The sequence below is a fragment of the Chelonoidis abingdonii genome, chromosome 2 (genome assembly GCF_003597395.2).
Source record: "Chelonoidis abingdonii isolate Lonesome George chromosome 2, CheloAbing_2.0, whole genome shotgun sequence".
NCBI classification, from domain to species: Eukaryota; Metazoa; Chordata; order Testudines; family Testudinidae; genus Chelonoidis; species Chelonoidis abingdonii.
The window spans coordinates 288,005,091-288,016,906 of NC_133770.1; the positions used below are offsets into that span (position 1 = coordinate 288,005,091).

Genomic DNA, 11,816 nt, shown 5'->3' on the forward strand with positions numbered 1-11,816 from the left:
ATGCCTCATTCACACATCTAAACTAACTAATAAGATTACAGCAGGGTTTGCAAAAATGAAGGTTGGAGGAAGCTTTTACAAGATGGAGTGAGTGTTTTAAAATGGGGTTTGAATTACAATATGGCAAACAGTGAACAGAAGTTACAATGCAGGCAAGTGTAGTGAATGGTGAACAGAAGTTACATTAATAAAGTGAACAATTAAAAACAATTTCATTTATCAGTTCTACAGAGAGACCAGGCAAGTAAAACATGTCCTGAAACCATACCTGAAATGATTAATCTAAGATTACAAAAATTGTAAGTAAAGGGCAAGGAAATGCGTTAGATCAGTGGTTCCCAAACTTGTTCTGCCACTTATGCAGGGAAAGCCCCTGGCGGACTGGTTTGTTTACCTGCCGCTTCCACAGGTTCAGCCGATCGCAGCTCCCAGTGGCTGCGGTTCGCTACTCCAGGCCAATGGGAGATGCTGGAAGCGGTGTGGGAGAAGGGACATACTGACTGCCGCTTCCAGCAGCTCCCATTGGCCTGGAGCAGCGAACCGCAGCCACTGAGAGCCGCGATCAGCCGAACCTGCAGACACAGCAGGTAAACAAACCGGCCTGGCCCGCCAGGGGCTTTCCCTGCACAAGTGGCAGAACAAGTTTGGGAACCACTGTGTTAGATTATCTTTTGTTTTAGCTTGTGAATTTTCCCTATGCTAAGAGGGAGTTTTATTCCTGTTTTTGTAACTCTGCAGCTGAGCCTAGGGGGGAATTCTCTGTGTTTTAAATCTTTTTATTACCCTGAAAAGTTACCTTCCATTCTGATTTTTGCAGGTGTGATTCTTTTACTTTTTCTTTAAATAAAATTCTTCTTTTAAGAACCTGATTGATTTTCAGTGTCCTGAAAACCAAGGGGTTTGGTCTGTGCTTACACTGTAACCAGTTGGTTAGTATATTATTCTCTAGCCTCCCCAGGAAAGGCAGTGAAGGGGTTTGGGGGCAATATTTTGGGGAACAAGGGACTCCAAGCAACCCTTTTCCTGAATTTTTGTCTAAATCACTTGGTGGTGGCAGCAATACCATCCAAGGACAAGGAAAGGATTTGTGCCTTGGGGAAGTTTTTAACCTAAGCTGGTAAAAATAAGCTTCAGGTGTCTTTCATGTGGATCCCCCCCAATATGTACCCCAGAGTGGGGAGGGAACCCTGACAGTGTCGAAAACTGTAAAATGCAGAGGCAACCTTGAAGAAAATAACTCATTTGTTCAAATATATCAACTGCCAGCTAAGACACTGGTGAACCTTCTGATCTAATTATTTCATTGAACATCGGTGGTCACATGTGTAATACATTACCACAAGTTGCAACTACTTGCAGCTAGTTGCAATACTATACTTGTACACAAGAGATGCCCTAAATACCTGCCCATTTAAGAGCAAGTTCTAAAGAAATCCTGTCAGCATAAGGTATACACTTGCCACTCTAATATTAAATTGACTGAAATATGTTTGACACCAACAGCTAAGACTAATTTAATGGAAACAAAAATGATGCTCAGCGATCCCTGGAATAACAAATGCAATGCTGAATTAACTGAGAGATAAAATTACCTTTTTAAGTTTTATGGCAGATACAGTAACCTTCTACCTAGTAATTGCTCAATACATGACAGTAGCAAATATAATTTAAATTATGTTTAACTTGCTACAAAAACCAAACTATTGTGAGAAAATAAGGACAGAAGCCTTGGATCTTCTGAAACAAACTCTTTAGTGACACTTGCAGACCTTGTACTTGGCTGAACTGCACTGTATCAGCCAACAGAAACAAGGAAGTGGCTGGATGAAGAAAGTCCACTAAGGCCCATACAGTATTTTAATATATTATATACGAGTGTTAACCCACTATCTTTTTTTGTTCTCTACATAGGTGTCTAATTCTTTATTATACACTAGTTGCCCCATTTTGCACTTTGACTTATTCTTACATATGGCTATGTGTCTGAATTCTTGCAATGTCAAGTTGTTCTTCAGCTTTAATTTATGCCCCCTTGTTCTTGTTTTTGCCTCCAGATCAAACAGCTTGTAGTAAATACACTTTAGCTTTCTTTTTTCTGTAGGATTCAATATGCCTCAGAAGAGCCCTCAACATGCAGCAATAGCATGTAGAACACTCCTTGCGAATATTCTGTTTTCTTTTACTATCTTTCTAATCCTCACTTTTACAGAAATATAGACCTGTCTTATAGTTTATAACTGTTCAAAAAAGTTAACTATGGCATCAACAGGGTCATTCAGCTTGCTCTTAGTACAATATCCTTTTAAATTAAAAGTAGTATGTCCAATTTTTTAGTGTGACCTCTAGACCAAAAAGAATCTGGATAACTTCTGTTATACTTCATGCCTTTATTTAGTGACCCTAGTAATTAATATTAAGTTATTTGCAACCAGCCCAGTCACAGAACTTTCTCTGCATTTAGCATTTGTATTCCAGTACTGACCAGGAGCCACAGAGATTGGGCCAGGCACTGTATGCGCATATTGTTAAGACAGGCCCTGCTCCAAAGAGCTTTCAATCTAACTAGACAATACGGGCAAAGAAAAGTAGACAAACATACAAACAAGGTTTCAGAGGTGCATGTCTTAATACTTTATTAAAAAACAAACAAACAAACAAAAAAAACACTGTGCCTTTCCACCCTCTCCCCCATTGCATTATTCAGGTGCCCCAGCCACTCTGTTCTCTCATCGATGTCCCAGATTACAGGCCTGTACTCCATCGTACCCACCCCGCTGAGACAGATATTAAAAAATAACATGCACCACACCAAACACATAACTGAGTCTGTGTAATTTGAAGATTTGATTAAAAAAAAATGCCTTTCAGTCCACATGGTTCCATCTGCTCTTGCCTCAGAGGGGTTGGGAGCTTCCTATGTCCACAGGTGCTCCCTTGGGGGTGATGATAGGGGCTGGCAACTAGGATTCTCCTGCCCTTCAGTTCATGCAGCTCCAGCCATTCTGCCTCCATACCTTCTAAAGGTTTCTACCACCTGACTGTTTTATTAAATGTATATTTAGATGGATTCCATTTTCATATGTTTTGTATTTAAAATGTCTCATACAGAATGCACGAAATATTTTGCTCAGGCTTCTAGTTATGAATTTGATTACTCACCTCTTTTGTACTGACTGCCATCTGCCCACTCCTCCCCCTTTCTGCCTCAGACAAAAGCAGAGTTTGTGTCATCTCCTGAGCAAATTTTTATCACCTTACTGCACATGCCTTCTTCCAGGTCACTGAGACATACAGTGAACAAACTTGGTTGTGAAACAGATCCCTGGAGCAATCCAGTCATTGCTTCCAACGCTGACTCTACTTGCAAGAGAGGACAATTTGCCACAAGAGATTTTTACAAATATAGAATAAATATTTAAGACAGTAAGTAGATTTGATATTAAGGGTTCTTTGGGGCAAAACATCAACTTATAGTTTTAAATTTAAAGTTTTCTATTTCAACAGTACATATAAATCCCAACTATACGCAGCGAGTAAATAGTTCTCTGATGCACAGGAATTTTAATGCTCACCTCTCAGCAAGGGTAGAATGGTACAGCTAAATATCACATATGCTGAAAAGGATACTCTTGGGTTCATTATGTATTTCCAATCTGGTCCTTTTATTAGTATCTGAAATGTTCATTTCCTAAATTGTACATGACAGTCACTTAAAACTCCATCTGGTATTTCTGATTTATACAGGAAGTTCCATGCTAAAATGTGTGTACATTTTTTAACAGTGAGTGTAATTAACCATTGAACAGTTTATGAAGGGTTGTGGTGGATTCTCCATCACTGACAATTTTAAAATCAAGATTGGATGTTCTTCTAAAAATATATGCTGCTCTATGAATTTTTTCAGGTAAATTCTCTGGTCTGTGTTATACAGGAGGTCTGAATAGATTATCACAATGGTTCCTTCAAGCCTTGGACTCTATAAACATTAAAAGCACTGTATTTTTCCTCCAAAAAAATTACAAAAATTATCAGACAAAAAGATTAAACAGGAACAAAGACTATAAATATCTCAGTATTTGGGAGAGTTTAATAACAAATACAGCTGCTATGGATCTCTACTAAATCTCACACTACAGCAACACTTTCACATTTGAAAGTTCTTGCACATTTGGAGAAACAGGTCCAAACAATGGTTCTGAAAGTGGACAGTTAAATGTAAATACCCACCTTTTTTTGGTAATTGTATATTGTCTTAAAGAAGATACAAAGTTTGTTGTATTTGTATGGTTTGGGTGACCTTCAATGTGAATTTTCCATGTTTTCTTTCTTTCTTTTTTAAAAAGTATAACCATAATTCTGAATTTTCACACAAACATTTGTGGATTTTGAAAAAACAATAATGAACTCAAGTGTTTTAGTCCTCTAATCATGGCTGACATTTAAAATCCTAAACCCAACTTATGTGTTTTGCCTGGGCATTTCCCTGTGTTTTAAAAAATGTGTCAGAATTGCTCAGTTATAAGAGTCCTTGCTTAGGTTATGAACTTCACAAGGATGGACCCTGCTCCTCTTCAGATACCCAACCTGCTTATCACACCGAACACAGGGAGACAAAGCTATATATGATGTGAAGAAGGGAGTATATAATGTGAGTTTATACCTGAAACTATTTTTTGTCTACATTACCACTTTTTTTGATGAAACTTTTGTCAGTCAGGGATGTGAAAACATATCCCTGACTGACAAAAGTTTCACCGGCAGAAGTGCTAGTATGGACAGTGTTATACCCACAGGAGAGACTCTCCTGATGACATAGCTAATGCCGCTTGTTGAGGATAGTTTAATTATGCTGCCAAGAGAGAGCTGTGCCATTGTAAGGTCTGTAGTGTAGACATAGCCTTAAAGACAAAATGGGCCTCTGTTTCTTCCCAGACCAGCACTACTATTCATTTCCCAAAATGGCATTCGCTTTTTCACTCTCCCTCCAAACATACCCTCTCCTCTGCATATGGTTCCTTACATGCTATTCCTCTTCTAGAGCTGTGGATTTTTTAAAAAATGCCTATCAGGACTCATCAGGTATGAGAAAACACTTGAATAATTAGATAATTCTGCCGAATCCCACCATAGAACCAAACAAAGGCACATGCCCTCATCAACAGATAAGCTTGGTGTCTGTTAGCTCCACAACAGCTTGGAAAAAACAAAAACAAAAAGTTACTTCATCAGTCCATCTTCTTACTCTTATCTCCCAAACAACACGCCCAATTTACTTAAAGATATCCAGAAACATTACATGCTGACAAAATTCCTGCCAGTAAAGTTTCAGGAAAACAGATTTAGTGAGTAGGAACGCAGAAGGATTTTTTTAAAAAAAGGCATTTAATAATGGAAGATTAATTTCAACCTTAACTATGAAAAGAAGATAGTATCTCCCTTATGCATGACTGAACACTGACCATAGAACAAGGTCACAGCACCAGTTTATTTAAAGGCAGAATTCCTTTTTGGGCCCAGACAAGAATGGAAGAATGTAAGAATGGCCATACTGGGTCAGACCAAAGGTCCATCCAGCCCAGTATCCTGTCTGCTGATAGTGACCAATGCCAGGTGTCCAAGACGGAGTGAACCTAACAGGTAATGATCAAGTGATCTCTTTCCTACCATCCATCTCCAGCCTCTGAAAAACAGGCTGGGGACACCATTCCTTACCCATCCTGGCTAATAGCCATTAATGGACTTAACCTCCACGAATTTATCTAATTCTCTTTTAAACCCTGTTATAGTCCTAGCCTTCACAACCCTCCTCAGGCAACAAGTTCCACGAGGTGACTGTGCACTGTGTGAAGAACTTCCTTCTGGGACCCTCTGCCACTTAATCCAACCCATTCGCTCCCTGCCCCCTTATCAAGCCACTCAAAGCAGCACGTCTGGCCGCGGTGCTGCCCAGCTGGAACCAGATACACTGCCACGCTGCCCTGCAGGAGCACACAGCCATGCCACCCACAGCACTCCCCACGCGGCGGCATGGCTGTGGAGAAGGGGGGGGGACAGTGGGTGAGGGGCCGGGACTAGCCTCCCCGGCCAGGAGCTCAAGGGCTGGGCAGGATGGTCTCGCAGGCCACCATATTTTGCCCACCTCTGATCTATCTCCACATCCAGCACCAGACGTAAAGTGATGTAGGAGCATTTTCCATTATTGGATAGTACCTGGAGAACTAATTGTGTTGTACTCCAAGTTACTTATCTAAACCAGCCATGTAATGTTTGAGCATACCCTTAGAATATTAGTAGCAAATTTGTGTGTAGACATTTGACATAGTAGAGGACTAGTAACTTATTACCACTGACTTCCAAGGCCTAAAAGTTTTTTTGTGTGTGTGTGTGAAAAAATGAATTGCAGAATGCGATGTAAAGTACACTTTACATGAATATACATGAATATTCAAGTAGCACACAAGTCATTACCTGAACCATTAGACACAAACGACTCAAGGAAATGCAGATGTCACTGCCATATATGTTTTGGCAGCACTGGCTTTCCATATGCCAAGATAAAAATAATGTAAGTTTCTCCAATCCAATTGTTTCATTAGGATTCTTCCTTATTTATTTTCTCCACACCAGTCATGATTTTATAGACCTCTATCTTTTCCAAGCTGAAAGTCCCAGTCTTATTAATCTCTTCTCATACAGATGCTGTTCCATACCCCTAAACATTTTTGTTGCCCTTTTCTGAACCTTTTCCAGTTCCAATGTATCTTTTCTTGAGATGGGGCAACCACATCTGCATGCAGTATTCAAGATGTGGGTATACCATGGATTATAGAGAGGCAATCTCTCTCTTTCTTAATTATTCCCAACATTGTTCGGTTTTTTGATGGCTGCTGCACACTGAATCCACAACGATTCCAAGATCTCTTCCTTGAGTGTAATAGCTAATTTAGACCCCATCATTTTATATGCATAGTTCAGATTATATTCTCTAATGTTGCATTTATCAATATTGAATTTCATCTGACATTTTGTTGCCCAGTCACCCAGTTTTGTGAGATCCCCTTGTAGCTCTTTGCTCTGCTTCGGACTTAGCTATCTTGTGTAGTTTTGTACCATCTGCAAATTTTGCCACCTCAGTGTTTACCTTTTTTCAGATCATTTATGAATATGTTGAACAGCATTGGCCCCAGTACAGACCCCTGGGGAACAATATTCGCCTCTCTCCATTCTGAAAACTGACCATTTGTTTCTACCCTTTGTTTCCTATCTTTTAGCCAATTACGAATCCATGAGAGGACCTTCCCTCTTATCCCATGACAGCTTACTTTGCTTAAAAGCCTTTGGTGAGGGACCTTGTCAAAGACTTTCTGAAAATCTAAGTACACTATATCCACTAGACCCCCCTTGCCCACATCCTCATTAACTTCCTTCAAAAATTCTAGTGGATTGTAGAAGGGAACTTGTGCCTCACCAAAAAAACATGTTGATTCTTTCCCAACAAATTATGTTCATCTATGGGTCTGACAACTTTGTTCTTTACTATAGCTTCAACCAGTTTCCCCGGTACTGAAGTCAGGCCTGTAATTGCCAGGATCACCTCTGGAGCCCTTTTTAAAAAGTGGTGTCACATTAGCTATCCTCCAGCCATCTGGTAGAGATGCTGATTTAAATGATAGGTTACAAACCACAGTTAGTAGTTTCGCAATTTCACATTTGAGTTCCTTCAGAACTCCTGGGTGAATACCACCTGGTCCTGGTGACTTATTACTGTTTAGTTTACCAATTTGTTCCCAAACCTCTCTAATGATACCTCAGTCTGGGACAGTTCCTCAGATTTGTCACCTAAAAAGAACAGCTCAGGTTTGGGAATCTCTCTCACATCCTCAGCTGTGAAGACCAGTGCAAAGAATTCATTTTGTTTATCTGTAATGGCCTTATCATCCTTGAGTGCTCCTTTAGCATCTCGATCATCCAGTGGCCCCACTGGCTGTTTAGCAGGCCTCCTGCTTCTGATGTACTTACTTTTTTAGTTCTCTTACTATGTTTTTTAAATGGGAATATACATTTAAATTAAGCCTCTATTATGATGTCTTTACAAAGTTTCCACGCAGCTTGCAGGGATTTTACTTTTGGTACTGTACCTTTTAATTTCTGTTTCACTAACCTCCTTATTTTTCTGTAGTTCCCTTTCTGAAATTAAACGCTACAATGCTGGGCCGCTGTGGAGTTTTCCCCACCACAGGGATGTTAAATTTAATTATATTATGGTCACTATTACCAAGCGGTCCAGCTATATTCACCTCTTGGACCTGATCCTGTGCTCCGCTTAGGACTAAATCAAGAATTGACTCTCTTCTTGCGGGCTCCAAGAAGTGGTCATTTAAGGTGTCAAGAAACTTTATCTCAGCATCCCCTTCCTGAGGCGATATGTACCCAGTCAACATGGGGAGAGTTGAAATCCCCCGTTATTACTGTATTTTTTTTTTATTTTTATAGCCTCTCTAATCTCCCTGAGCATTTCAGTCACTATCACCATCCTGGTCAGATGGTCGGTAGTATATCCCTACTGCTATATTCTTATTATTCAAGCATGGAATTACTATCCATAGAGATTCTATGATACTGTTTGGTTCAATTAAAGATCTTTACTTCATTAGATTCTACGCTTTCTTTCACATATAGTGCCACTCCACCCCCAGCACGACCTGTTCTGTCCTTCTGATATATTGTGTACCCTGGTTTTATTGTGTCCCATTGATTACCTTCATTCCACCAAGTTTCTGTGATACCTAGTATATCAATATCCTCATTTAATACAAGGCACTTTTATTCACGCATCTTATTATTTAGACTTCTAGCATTTGTACATAAGCACTTAAAAAAATTGTCACTTTTTAGCTGTCTGCCATTACATGATGTAATTGAATGGGACTCTTTTTCATTTGACTGTTTCTCATCAGATCCTACCCTAGAGTGACCTGCTGACTAAGTGCTGCTTGCACAAATTAAAGATGCCCAGGGTAGTTATGAAACTGGGTTCTTTGTATTTTCAGGGCTCCTGAATGTTAAAGATTAAAATTAAATGTAACTCGTTTTGTTCCAAGAAAGGAAAACAGCTCCTTTCTTTTTGTAATTTCACTGTGTCCTTTTGGACATATCCATCCCTTACCCTCCACATATCTAGCAGTTCCCCTGAGGGGACATCTAAACCTTAAAATGGACTATGCCAATTACATATTAAAAACTTTAAAAGTGATGCTTTGTAGTTCAAATTACTGGAGAAAACCTAGATGTTGTCAAATAAATCCTCTTTTTTGCCCTGTACACATGCTTGCACCTTTCCATAAAAGCCAGAAATAGACAGAAAACTGCTTGCCAAATGGAATCTGAAAACCAGAATTATAGTAAAGCTTTAAAAAAAAAAAAATTACTTGTCAAAGTCACTCCAGGAAACTACTGAGTTTGTGTCTATGGAGACTTTAAGCAGCTAGATAATTTTTAAAAAAAGCAATATCACACCAGTTACATAAATCAGTCAGCTGAGAGGTGAAAGTGTTTCTTGAAGTTGAAATATTATTTACACTTCATTAACAGGTCTGGGAACTTCCTGTCATCAGCCTTCCTTATTACTTTCCTGCAAAAGTACTGGCAGGCAGACTCAGGTGGCATTCAGTCAATGCTCTGGCAAATACAAAAACTGTACTGTGATAAGTTGCAAACTGATTGCAAAGATGCATTCTTGAGCATTATCAAGTACATCAGGGTACTTCTCTCCCAGAACAGAAAGGCTGACATTTGTCACTCATTTCAGACATGTGCCTATTTAGATAGATGCACTTTTAAAAAACATTATGTCCACTCTGCTCCTCTAATCATGAAACAAAGATTAGCTCTATTCTGCGCAAATACAGCAAAAAGCCCATACTGAAGTTATTCTCACCGTGAAGTTGTGGTACCTTAAATACTCAAAGATAGCACCTTGCAAACAGTACAATGGAACAGATTAGGACTAAACAGGAGTGTTGTCTCTTTTCAAACCCATCCTCTACATGAGAATTTTTTTACTCAGCACAGATTTCCTGGAAGCATGACTGCAGTACAAATAAGTAATCTACCATTATCAGAGTAGGTAAGCAAGTCAATCATTAACATATTTATTCGCATTCACCCATCAGATTATAGAAATATTATCCTGAATTTACAGAGGGGGAATAGAGGCACAAAGAGACTGTGATTTGTACAAGGTCACACAGGAACTCTGTGGCAGAGCAGGAAGTTGAATCCTGATCTCCTATATCACAGGCTAATGCCCTAAACACAGGACCCCTATCCCTCCTCTCTAAACAATATCTGTTTGCCTGTGTACTTACAGTTTGTGATTTCACATGCAATCTAGTGTTTTGCTTCAGGTCTAACCCTCCTGTGGGTTAGAGTGTGTGGACTAACTACTTTCTCTGCTGGCTGATGGTCCTGGTAACTCACTTTTTCGAAGTGCATGGTTTGTGCCACAGATCCTGCATTTTGATCCTTTACCCCAGAATCCTCATTTGTGGGAAGAGTACAATTTATCCCTAGCATCTCCTTCCTGAATACTCCATGAGTGGCACCTTGAGGGGAGAATGCTGCTTATGCCCCATCCCACAATCTTGCCCTTCAGGGCCACAGCTTCCCACTTCCAACATCAGTTTCTTTGGGTAATAGGATAAGCGCTACCGGACAGCCCATCCTGCTTGAGAATCTAGTTCTCAGGAGGATGGCGCAGTCAGTGGGTAGCCTAATTTCTTCATTCTGCTCACCCCCACTTTTGCAAGGGCAAAGAGGTGGGGAGAGGAAAGGAAGAGAGGTCCTTGCCCTGCTGCCCCCCACCCACCCAGTTGGTGGGTGGGGGGAGAAAAAGCAATTCTTCTCATGCTACCTCCCCCACAACTCAAGGGCCAGTGAGGGGAGGGAAGAGAAGAGAGGTCCTTCCCATTCCCTCCCCTTCCCCAATTAGGGCAAATGGGTGGGGGAGGAGAAAGCTCCTTCCCAGACTGATCCCTTCCCCAATACAGAGCCAAGAGGTGGGGGGAGAGGGGAGAAAGATCCTTCCCACACCACCCCCTTCCCCAACACAAGACCAACTGGGGGGAAGGGAAGAGACGTCTTTCCCCTCCCCCTAGCAGAGAGCCCCACAGTGCGGGGCACCAGGACAATGTGAGGGAAGGGGGAGCCCTCCTGTCCTGCCCACCCTGCCTGGCCCCAGTGCCCTGTACTGGGGGGGGGGGCAGCGATCCTTGCTCCCCCCCGGCTCGTGCCCCAAGGCGAGGCCCTTGCCCCCTCCCCCGCGAGCCGCCGGCCCGTGGCGTAGGGCTCTCGAGCTGCCCCTACCTGTGACGGGATGGGGGCTCCGGCTCCTCCCGCGAGCGGGGCTGCGCCGGGCCGGGCACGGCCCGTCCCGCCCGGGGGCCACCCCGACAGCCGTGGGGCGGCCCGGGCGAGCCCCGCTCCCGGCCCCCCGCCACTCCGGCCGCCTCTCCTGCTCGCCTTTAGTTTGACCTTTTCCGTGTCTCTCCGTTCCCGTCCCCCAACACTCTTTGACGTCAGTCCCATAGCAACCAATCCCCGCCCCCTCCAACTCTCGCGCTCGCACACAGGGTGGGCGGGGAACCCGGCACGGAGTAGCCAATCGGCGCACAGGCCGCCGCCTCTTCGCCCCTCCTCGCCGCTCGGGGGCGCGTGCGCCGCTGCCTCGTGGCTTGGAGGCGCGCGTGCCCGACCTGGGGGTGGGAGGGGCGGAAAGCGGGTGCTCGGCGGCGCGAGCGGTCTGTGTCGCCGCTACA

At 42.3% G+C, this 11,816-nt stretch overlaps 1 protein-coding gene across 1 annotated transcript in view; it reads right to left on the reverse strand.

Moving 5' to 3' along the window:
- The window catches only part of ZFAT (zinc finger and AT-hook domain containing), a 301,679-nt gene extending 290,255 nt beyond the window's left edge, over window positions 1-11,424 (reverse strand). Inside the window, exon 1 of the mRNA XM_075063271.1 lies at window positions 11,365-11,424. The gene's annotated coding sequence lies outside the window, so the exon portion shown is untranslated. The remainder of the gene's footprint in view (window positions 1-11,364) is intronic.
- Between the last annotated feature and the right edge of the window lie 392 nt (window positions 11,425-11,816).